The following is a 9,782-nucleotide window of genomic DNA, read 5'->3' on the forward strand; positions in this document are numbered from 1 at the left end:
TGCCAAAATTCATGCTTATTATTGGGAAGACCCTTTCTCTTTAAGTATTGTGCAGATCAGATTATTAGGAAGTGTGTCCCTGAAGATGAGCAGCAAGGGATTCTATCTCATTGTCATGAGAATGCATGTGGAGGCCACTTTGCCTCTCAGAAAACCGCCATGAAGGTATTGCAATCAGGGTTTACTTGGCCATCTCTTTTTAAAGATGCCCACATCATGTGTAGGAGTTGTGACAGATGCCAAAGGCTTGGAAAGCTAACAAAAAGAAATCAAATGCCTATGAACCCCATTCTAATAGTTGAGTTATTTGATGTTTGGGGCATTGACTTCATAGGACCTTTTCCAATGTCTTTTGGTAATTCTTACATCTTGGTGGGGGTGGATTATGTTTCTAAGTGGGTTGAGGCAATCCCCTGTAAACAAAATGATCATAGGGTGGTTCTCAAGTTTCTTAAAGAGAATATTTTCTCAAGATTTGGGGTGCCCAAAGCCATAATCAGTGATGGAGGTGCTCATTTTTGCAACAAACCTTTTGAAGCTCTGTTATCCAAGTATGGAGTGAAGCATAAGGTGGCCACACCTTATCATCCTCAGACTTTCGGGCAAGTTGAGCTAGCTAACAGGGAAATAAAGAACATCTTGATGAAAGTGGTGAATTCCAACAGAAAAGATTGGTCTATTAGGCTTCATGATTCATTGTGGGCATATAGAACAGCTTATAAGACTATTCTTGGGATGTCTCCCTATCGTCTTGTCTATGGTAAAGCATGCCATCTCCCTGTGGAAGTTGAATACAAAGCTTGGTGGGCGATAAAGAAGGTGAACATGGACTTGATCAAGGCAGGAGAAAAGAGATTTCTAGACCTTAATGAGATGGAGGAATTAAGAAATAATGCTTATATCAATTCCAAAGTTGCAAAACAGAGGATGAAGAAGTGGCATGACCAACTCATTTCCAACAAGGAATTTCAAGAAGGGCAAAGAGTTTTACTGTATGACACAAGACTCCATATCTTTCCTGGGAAGCTCAAGTCAAGGTGGATAGGACCGTTCATTATTCACCGAGTATATTCCAATGGAGTGGTGGAATTATTGAATTCCAATGGCAAGGACACCTTCAAAGTCAATGGATATCGTCTCAAGCCATTCATGGAGCCATTCAAACTAGAAAAGGAGGAGATCAACCTCCTTGAGCCTCAAAAAGCCTAAGCAAAGAAGGGTTTGCGGGACGTGGTTTTACCACAGTCCAAAATTTTTGTAAATTTTGTAAATTTTCAAGTTGTTTCTATACTTTTGATCTTAGTTTTTGATCTTAAATCATGTTTTTAGGTGTGTTTTAATCGTTTTAAATGATCCCAGGTGGAAGAAATTTCAAGGAGATTGAAAGAAAAAAAATCGGGTCGAAATCGGAGCCAAAACAGAGCAAAAACAGGGGAAAAATAGAGCTCTGCGAAATTTCGCAGGGTGAAGGAAACTTATGCGAAATGAGCATTTTGTTGCCAAACCATTCCGCAACACTATAGAAGTCTCTGCGAGGATATTTCGCAGCTGCGAAAGCAAATTTGGCACACGAGTGCCACTTCGCAGTATAGTAGCATCCATTTGGCAGCTGCGAAACGCATTGCGAAGTGGAAAAGCGTGATTTCGCACCAAAAGTCCCATTCCGCAGGGTATTTCGCAATTGCGAAAGTGGTTTTGGCACACGAGTGCCACTTCGCAGCACAGGAACTTTCATTTCGCAGCTGCGAAACGCACTGCGAAGTTGCTGCGAAATTGGCGTTTTGTTGCGAAACTTAAACTGACCCTTAGGCTTCCGTTTTTCCTATTTATACCGGTCATTTGAGCTGCGAAAAGGGTTTCAAAAAAATCAGAGCGCCATTTTCGCAGACCTTTCATCTTCTACAGTGAGCCTTGCCGTCCAACCCTCCGGTCATCTTCTCCGATCAGCAACGTCAGCCAAAGTTCGGTATTCTGAAATGGCACGAACACGAGGGGCTAAGTCTTCATCTCCTTCGAACCGCAAGAAGAGTCTGCGAAAGGAGCCAAGTCCAGGTTCTGCTCCAGAGCCTTCGCTGTCAAGGCCAAATCCTCCTCCGGTGAAGCCCGCGCCACCAAAGCCGCCGGCAAGACGATACCTTACCAGGTCAGGAGGTCGGCCATTGCAGAAGAAACCCAGGGTGGAGAGCTCAGAACCCATCGATTTGACTGAGCAATCTCCAGAGCCTTTACCAATTCCATCACCGGTTCAAACTCCAGTGTCGTCTCCAGTTCCCTCGCCAAGTCCCCTGCCAGTTCCATCGCCGGTACCATCTCCGGCGCTGTAAGAAAAATCTCAGGAGCCTCCAGCGCCACTTCCCGAGCCCCAAATTCAAGCTGAAACAGCTCTGGAAGAAGTAATCCGGAGGCCAATGCTACCTCAGCCCCCAATTGAGGGAAACTTGGATTGTAGAACACGACCATTCCATTCCGAGCTATGCTTCGACTTAGCAGCATTCAAAGTGAGGCCGGAGCTTGCCCAATCATTCCAGCTGCTGAGGAGGTATCATATGGAGCATCTGCTAGCTCCAAGAGATTTTTTCTACCCCCGGATAGCCACAGATTTCTATCAATCCATGACAACGAAAGAGGTCAGGAATCCAACCTTGATTCATTTCACTATCGATGGGAGACATGGTATATTGGGAGCACGACATATTGTTGAAGCCCTGCAAATTCCCTTTGAGCCAACCCAATTCGATAATTTTAGAGCTTGGGCAAATCCTACAGAGCTGGAGATGGTGCGCACCCTTTCCAGAGGAGCTGCAAATCGATCACATCTGCTGAGGGGGGAGCTTCCTCCAGTTATGTTTTTGATTGATGCCTTTTTGCGTCATAATATCTATCCATTGCAGCATTGGACCCAAAGAAGGGGAGTCCTCCTGGAAGCTCTTTATAAGATGTCAAAGGATTTTTCTTTGGGCCTCATCATCTGATCATGGCAGCCTTTCTCTATTTTGAAGAGAAGGTTCACAAAAAGAAGCTTCAGAGAGCAGATTGCATTCCTCTCCTCTTCCCAAGGCTGCTATGCCAAATTTTGGAGCATCTGGGATATCCCTCTGAGCCTCAGCTGGAGAGAAAGAGAATATGCCATGAGCCATTCACTCTTGATAAATGGAACAATATGACGGCCTACAAAGTTGATCAGCCTGGGCAGCCTTAGCCAGCTGCAAGGAGAGCATCCCTAAGACATATACCCGAGGGTATAACAGTTGCTGCTCCTGCCATTCCTAGAGCTCCACCAGCTACACCTGCTTCATCTCAGCCATCCACATTAGCTGAGCCGAGGATGGCCATTCCTATATCTGAATATCGAGAGTTGTGCCGTGCATTGGAGACTCTTACAGCTTCTCAGAGCAATCTTGCTCAGGAGATGGCAGCCATCAGAGCATGCCAAGAGCAGATGTTAGCCACTCAGGCTCAACAAGCTGCCATCTTAAGGCAGCTCCAAGTTCATTTCGATCTGCCACAAGCTGTAGAGCCCTCCACTGATACACCAGCAGAACCACACCCTCATCCTTCAGAGTCTCACCCTCCAGAGCCCCAAGCCCCAGCTGATGCACCTACTGAAGAGGCAGACCCATCTGCTAGCCCCACCACCCCACTCATCAGACTATTATATATATCTAATATTTTTATGTATTTGTTTTTTTTTAGTTGAAAAGAAGTCCCAGTATTTTGGTACTATATATGGGATTCCTTGTGTTACTTGTCTTTTGCATTGTAATCAAATGAATTTAAAGTAATACAAGTTAAATATTTCTTGTTAACAGTTAGCATTAAGTTATTCTTATTTCCTTTTCTCACATATTCTATTCTTTTTGAAACATGTGGTTTTCCCCAATCAATATTCGAATTTGATATCAGCAAGGAGGTACCACTTCCTCCCTTTAATTACAGTCACTCATATCACATTGAGGACAATGCTCAGTTTGGTTGGGGGGAATGAGGAAGGAAGTATGCTAAATTTTTTTTTTGGTAATGCAATTATATTGGTTAATTAGTTGTAGTTTTTGCTTTTTACTCTTTTTACTCTATTCTCCATGAATTTTGAGGAAAAATTTTCAAATTAAACCAAGAGAAATTGAACTGTTGTTTTTTCACTTGACTTAGAGTATGGATTATGCTTACTAAAGTGGTTCAATTGTTGAAGCTTCTATTGAAATTGAAGTTAGTTCTTCCACTTTAAGCTATTCACACACTGTGCACATTAGATTCCGATTATAAGATGAAAAACTATTTCCCTCTTGACTTAAGATAATTTTGGGACTTGGTATATTTGACCTCATTTGATAAAATTGAAACACCCTGCAAAAGGCCAATGAGCCTTTGAAATAAAGAAAGTTGTTTGCTTGCCTTGAAACCCGAGCAAGGTCTGAGGGGTATATGGTGAAAATCTTTTAAGCCTGGTTCCCTAAGCCTTAATTGGTTGGGAGTCACCGACCTCAATGCTCGTTACAAGGGTGAATAAGTAGAGTTAGCATTTGGTAGATGCTTGGGTAGTAGAATTTCTTTCTTAAAAGTCCGGGGAAAAATCTGAGGAGTTAGTGGTTGAAAGATCCTTAAAGCTTGGTGCCCTAAACCTTAATTGGTTGGGAGTCATCAATGGACCCCCATTACATGGACAAGTCAGAAAGAGTACCCCATAAAGCTACCTTTAAAAAAAAAAAAAAAAAAAAGAGAAAGATGAAAGTGTGTTCTTTTCTTATTGATTTTGGTCAATTTGCTAAAGTGTTGAAAAGAGATAGGTTGGGGGGAGAGATTAGTTTAGCATATTATTCTCGGAAGCTAAGGAACCAATACACATAGATTTTTGTGGAAGATTAAAGTTTGGTTCTTTGAAAGTGGAAATGATTTTAAAACTTCAGTTTGCATAATGCACTCCCTTAATTGACAGTGTTTAGCATAGTTTTTTATGACTCTTGTTGAGATTTGGGTTTATATTTCTTTAAAGCTTCATGTGAGAATTAGATCATCATGCTACTTGAGAATTATTTTCTTTCAGCATGATGTTGTAAATTTTAGATTAGTTTGCTTTTTATTTTCAATTTTTCTCTCCTATATTGCTAAGGGACTAGCAATATGTCGGTTGGGAGGAGTGATTACTACTCAAAAAGTGCTATTTGATAGCCTATAATTAATTCTTTTAAACACTTTTGAGTAGTAATTTAGGCCTTTTAACTCAATTGGCATGTTAAGGATCCTTTAAAGCAATTTTGATCACTTTGTGTAAGTTTTGGTGTTTTTGTTAGTATTTTGATCACCAAAGCAAGTCAAGTCTGAGGAGAGCTTTGAGGAATCTTGGGCAAAGCTTAGAAGTCACTTTCCAAGAGTAAATCCGTATTGCAAGGAGAAAAAGCAAAGAGAATCTGCCATAAAGCATATTCTTGATGACAGTCGTAGTAGCCACTTTTGGAGCACTTTCTGAAGTCCAAATGATGCATTCTATATACCATTTCAAAGCTCAGGAAGTCATCAATCTAATGCTTTAAACGGTGTGTAATTCGGAGTTGAAACGAAGAAGTTGCAGCCATTACAAGCCAATCACTCCGAGCCGAAGGAAGCATTTTGCAAAGTGTTGCGAAATCACCCTTTTGTTGCGAAGTGATTTCGCAGCCTTTTTGAACAGTGTGATGTTTCTCCTTCTGACGATACCCGATTTATGCCGCGAGAAGGAAGCTTGGAACCTCAATGTGGAAGCAAACTTCGCAGCCCTGTGAAGATAGCTTGGTGTTGCGAAATTATTTCGCAGCCCTCTTGAGTGTCTGCGAAATCTCGCAGACACCATTTTTCTCCTGCGAAATGGTTCCTGAAGCCTCCCGATATTTGCTACCGACATTGGGAGATATTTTCCATTAGATTTTTGTTGTCTAAATCCCAAAATACTCCTTGTAAGCCTCCAATTACAAGATTCTTTAGCTTTTAAGTTAGTAAAAAGACTAAATATCTATGTAATAATTAGTTTTATATTATGTTCATATATTTACCTCTCAGGAGCCTGTTCTAAGAGAGGAGTCCTTTCTGTAAACGTTTGGGTAAGCAAGTAAAGTCTATTTTCTTTCTACTGCCTTACCTTCTCACTTTGTATTTTCATTTTATTTCTAAGTTATGAATTCTCTGAGGAGTTTTCCCCAGAGAATGAGTAACTAAACCTCTAATTCCTTGGAGCTAAGGTTGCCGGGGAAGGTTCCAAGTGCAAGAATGCAAAGCTTTGTGGTTTTAGCTATTCATGAAGAGGAAGTGAAATCCTTTAATGATTTCTATGTTTTTAGTTAACTTAAAACACCTTAGAGTCACCTGGGCCAACACTTGGTAAGGCAAGTGATTTCCAACCATGGAAATGCACTAGTTTACCCCTTGCGAGCCTCTGGGAGGTGACTTCAAGGTAGGATTTTCTAGAATAGCCAACACTTGGTAAGCTTTTGGACTCCAAGGAGACATCCATTAGTTATCTCTTGCGAGCTTTTAACGGGTAATCCAAGGTTAAAGATTACCTTGAATGGTTAAGGCTTAGTGAGAGGCTTAAACCATTGCAAAGTGCATCAGTGAGAGAATTAAAGTGAAATCTAATTGAAGGAGTCTCTGTACAACACCGGTTAGAGAATTGACTATATGTTGAATCTCTAACGCGAGGAAATGAATCATCTGACTAGAGCCGTGTCTTTTGCATGAGGAACCACCCCAGTGAACCTAATTCTCCAAGGAATGTTTTTCTTCCTAAATTATTCCAAACTTCTGTTATGTTAGTTAGTTTAAGTCTAAACCTTTACCAATCAAAGTTTGTGTTTTATTTCTTAAGCTAACCATGAAATGAAACAAAACCAATTCACTTGGAATTAGTATCATTAAGAGCTTGTTAATCTTTCCCAGTGGACGATCCTAGAGCCACTATACTATAGTAGCTTTTTCATTGCTACCCTAGTATATGGTGTTATAGGTTATAAATTTTGTTGATTACTCCCTCAATCAAGGAGCACCAGCTGAACACAAATCAGCTGAGACACCAATTGGGAACGAATCAGGCACCTAACTCTAGTGTCCTACTTTATGCTCTTTTGTCTTTAATAGTTTCTCTAATTAAACAACCTTAAAAAATTATGAAACTTGGTTAGATTCAAGCTCAAGAAGTGAAGAATCCAAGAAATTTGATTTTAGATCATTTTCATATCTCTAAACCTTTGAAATACATCAAAATATTTTATTGGTCAAAAGAAGCAACACTTTAGAGTTGAAAATATCTCTAATTAGATCCCTAAGCAAATGACCTCAAACGATTATGAAATTTGGTTAGATATAACTTCAAGAAGTTTTAAATCTAAAAAAAGTTTCATATCATTTGGACATGTATAATCCCTTCAACCATTTAAAAACATTTTTTCTAGTTAAGCTAGGATAGCATGTGAGAAAGAAGGGTAACATGGTGAGGAAAACATGGAGAGAAAAATGCATTCTCTCCCATGCATGAAGGCTTACATTAAGGTTTTATTGAGATTTTTGGGCCTCGTAAATGAAATATATCTCACTAAAACAATAACCACAAACAGCAATGGAATTCATATGCCTACAAACACTCATTTAAATTCAAGATCCTTCATGAGAGTTATTAAGAGTAAAATTATGAAGTCACCCACCTACAGAAAGAAAAATAAATTAAATAAATAAAGAAAGAAAACAAAAGAAAGATAGACAACCCTTTTTGTGTCTATCATTTTATTTATGCACTTAGGATAACCATAAAATTAGGTTCAAAACAGGCGTCAAAGGCTACCTTATTTCTTGAAAAATATGAGTTTGGTTGTCCCACAACTCCACCATATCAAGGGTTTTGTCTCCCTATGCTAAAGGGTGGCTTAGTTTTTGCCTCAATCTTTTTTTAGACTTAGAACAATAAGGTTTTTATTTAGGATACGCCCAAGGGTTTATCTTTGGCATTTTGTTTATTTCAAGAAAAAAAAATTCACTATTAAGAAAAATCAACAACCTCAAAATTATGCATGTCAATTAAATCATGTTCATTCAATTAATGCATGTGACATGATGAAGTGTGATTGGTCAACATTTTTTATTCCATAAAGCCTTCCTGTATGTCCTCTAAAATACCTACCTCTTCTCTAATGTCTTTTTTTACTCTATCTCATAAGGATAAGTTTCAACTAGCCTCTCTTGGTTTCACTCATTAAGTTAAGAGGGCTAGAATTCTCCTTGCTCTTGGACTTACAAAATAGAAGTAAACTCACATAGAGAATCTTTGAGTTCTTATAAGGTTTGTGTAAGCTCACACATGGAGGTTTGATACTCCATGAAAAGATTAATAGTTTCCTAAAACTCAAAATTAGGTGTCGGCTCATAGGAACAAAAACTTGATTTAGGTTCATAGTAGTAAGGATGAAGCTATTGTTGGAAAATATTAGGAGTTCTCACTATAAAGGTGTTCTTTCAAGGCCTCTTTTAATTAATGAGTGGTAAGAAAATTATGGGTGATGTCTGTGTTGTTGTCACAAATTGCACAAGGGACTTCATTAGAGTTAAACACACTCTTAACCTCCTTTGTTTTTTTTTTCTCTTTCATTGTTTCCATTCATTTAGCTAGTGTAGCTAACCTAGCACTTGTATCAAGTTCTTCACTTAGAGTATACTTCTCCCCACCCATGGCACTTGTTCCTTATTTTCCTCTAGCTAAACTTTCCTTAGCCTTATAAGAGTCATGAGAACTTCTAGCTAGTTGCTCTAAGAAAGCATAGGCTTCCTTGGGTTCTTTACTCATGAATTCCCTGTTGCACATGGTTTCAACAAATTGGCGAGATTGAGTGATTAATCCACCATAAAATAGACTAACAACTCTTCATAGCTCATAACCATGATAGGGACAAGAGTTGATTAAATCATGACATCTCTCCCAACCCTCATAGAATGACTCATTTTCATTTTGTTTAAAAAGAGTAATCTTCCTTCTAAGAGTCACTGTACATTGAAAAGGGAAATATTGATTAAAAAATTTAGTTTTCATTTCAAGCCAAATACTCATAAACCTTGTCCTTAAATCATAGATCCATAATTTAGCCTTCTCTTTGAAAGAGAATGGAAACAAGTTAAGTCTTACAACATCCATATTGCAATTAGGCTCTTGAAATGTTTCACATATTGCCTCAAATTCTTTCAGGTGGAGATAATGATTTTCTCCATCCATCCCTAAGAATTGAGGTAGTAGTTGGATCATTGATGGCTCAATCTTAAATGGTTGGGCATTGTAAAGAATTATTATGCAAGAGATGACACTTGTGATGAGTGATTGGAGGTAATCTTTAAGAGTTTGAATTTGATCCATGTTGGTAGATTAGGAATAGGTGATATGGGTCTAACTAAATGGTCTTGACTATCCTTAGTCCAATTTACCAAACACAACTTTGGTAACAATCCCAACAACTAATTCAAAACAAATAAATTATAAAACTAATACAAATAAAAATAAAAATAAATATATGCAAGAATAATGCAAATAAATGAAATAAAAGAAATGAGAGTGGAAAGAATTCACTAAGGTGTGATGACGATCATAATCAAATAAACTCCCGCAAAATTCGCTATAGCCTTTAGGATGCACCTTCCTTAGCAATGGTGCCAAAAACATGGCTGTGCTAAAATATGCATGAATACTTTAGTTGTTCCACAAGCATAGTTATGCAATTGTAGCTTCAAAAAGTACCCAGTGAGTTGGTGTCAAACCTTAGAGAATGGATCTTAGAGTG

At 38.8% G+C, this 9,782-nt stretch overlaps 1 non-coding gene across 1 annotated transcript; it reads left to right on the top strand.

The window, feature by feature from the left end:
- The first annotated feature begins 8,888 nt into the window (after positions 1-8,888).
- Positions 8,889-8,995, top strand: LOC132254678 (small nucleolar RNA R71). Its single transcript, XR_009466980.1, has one exon. It is a non-coding gene; the product is annotated as a small nucleolar RNA R71 (small nucleolar RNA).
- The last annotated feature ends 787 nt before the right edge of the window (positions 8,996-9,782 follow it).

This window comes from Vitis vinifera, chromosome 1 (assembly GCF_030704535.1).
Source record: "Vitis vinifera cultivar Pinot Noir 40024 chromosome 1, ASM3070453v1".
Taxonomy (NCBI): Eukaryota; Viridiplantae; Streptophyta; class Magnoliopsida; order Vitales; family Vitaceae; genus Vitis; species Vitis vinifera.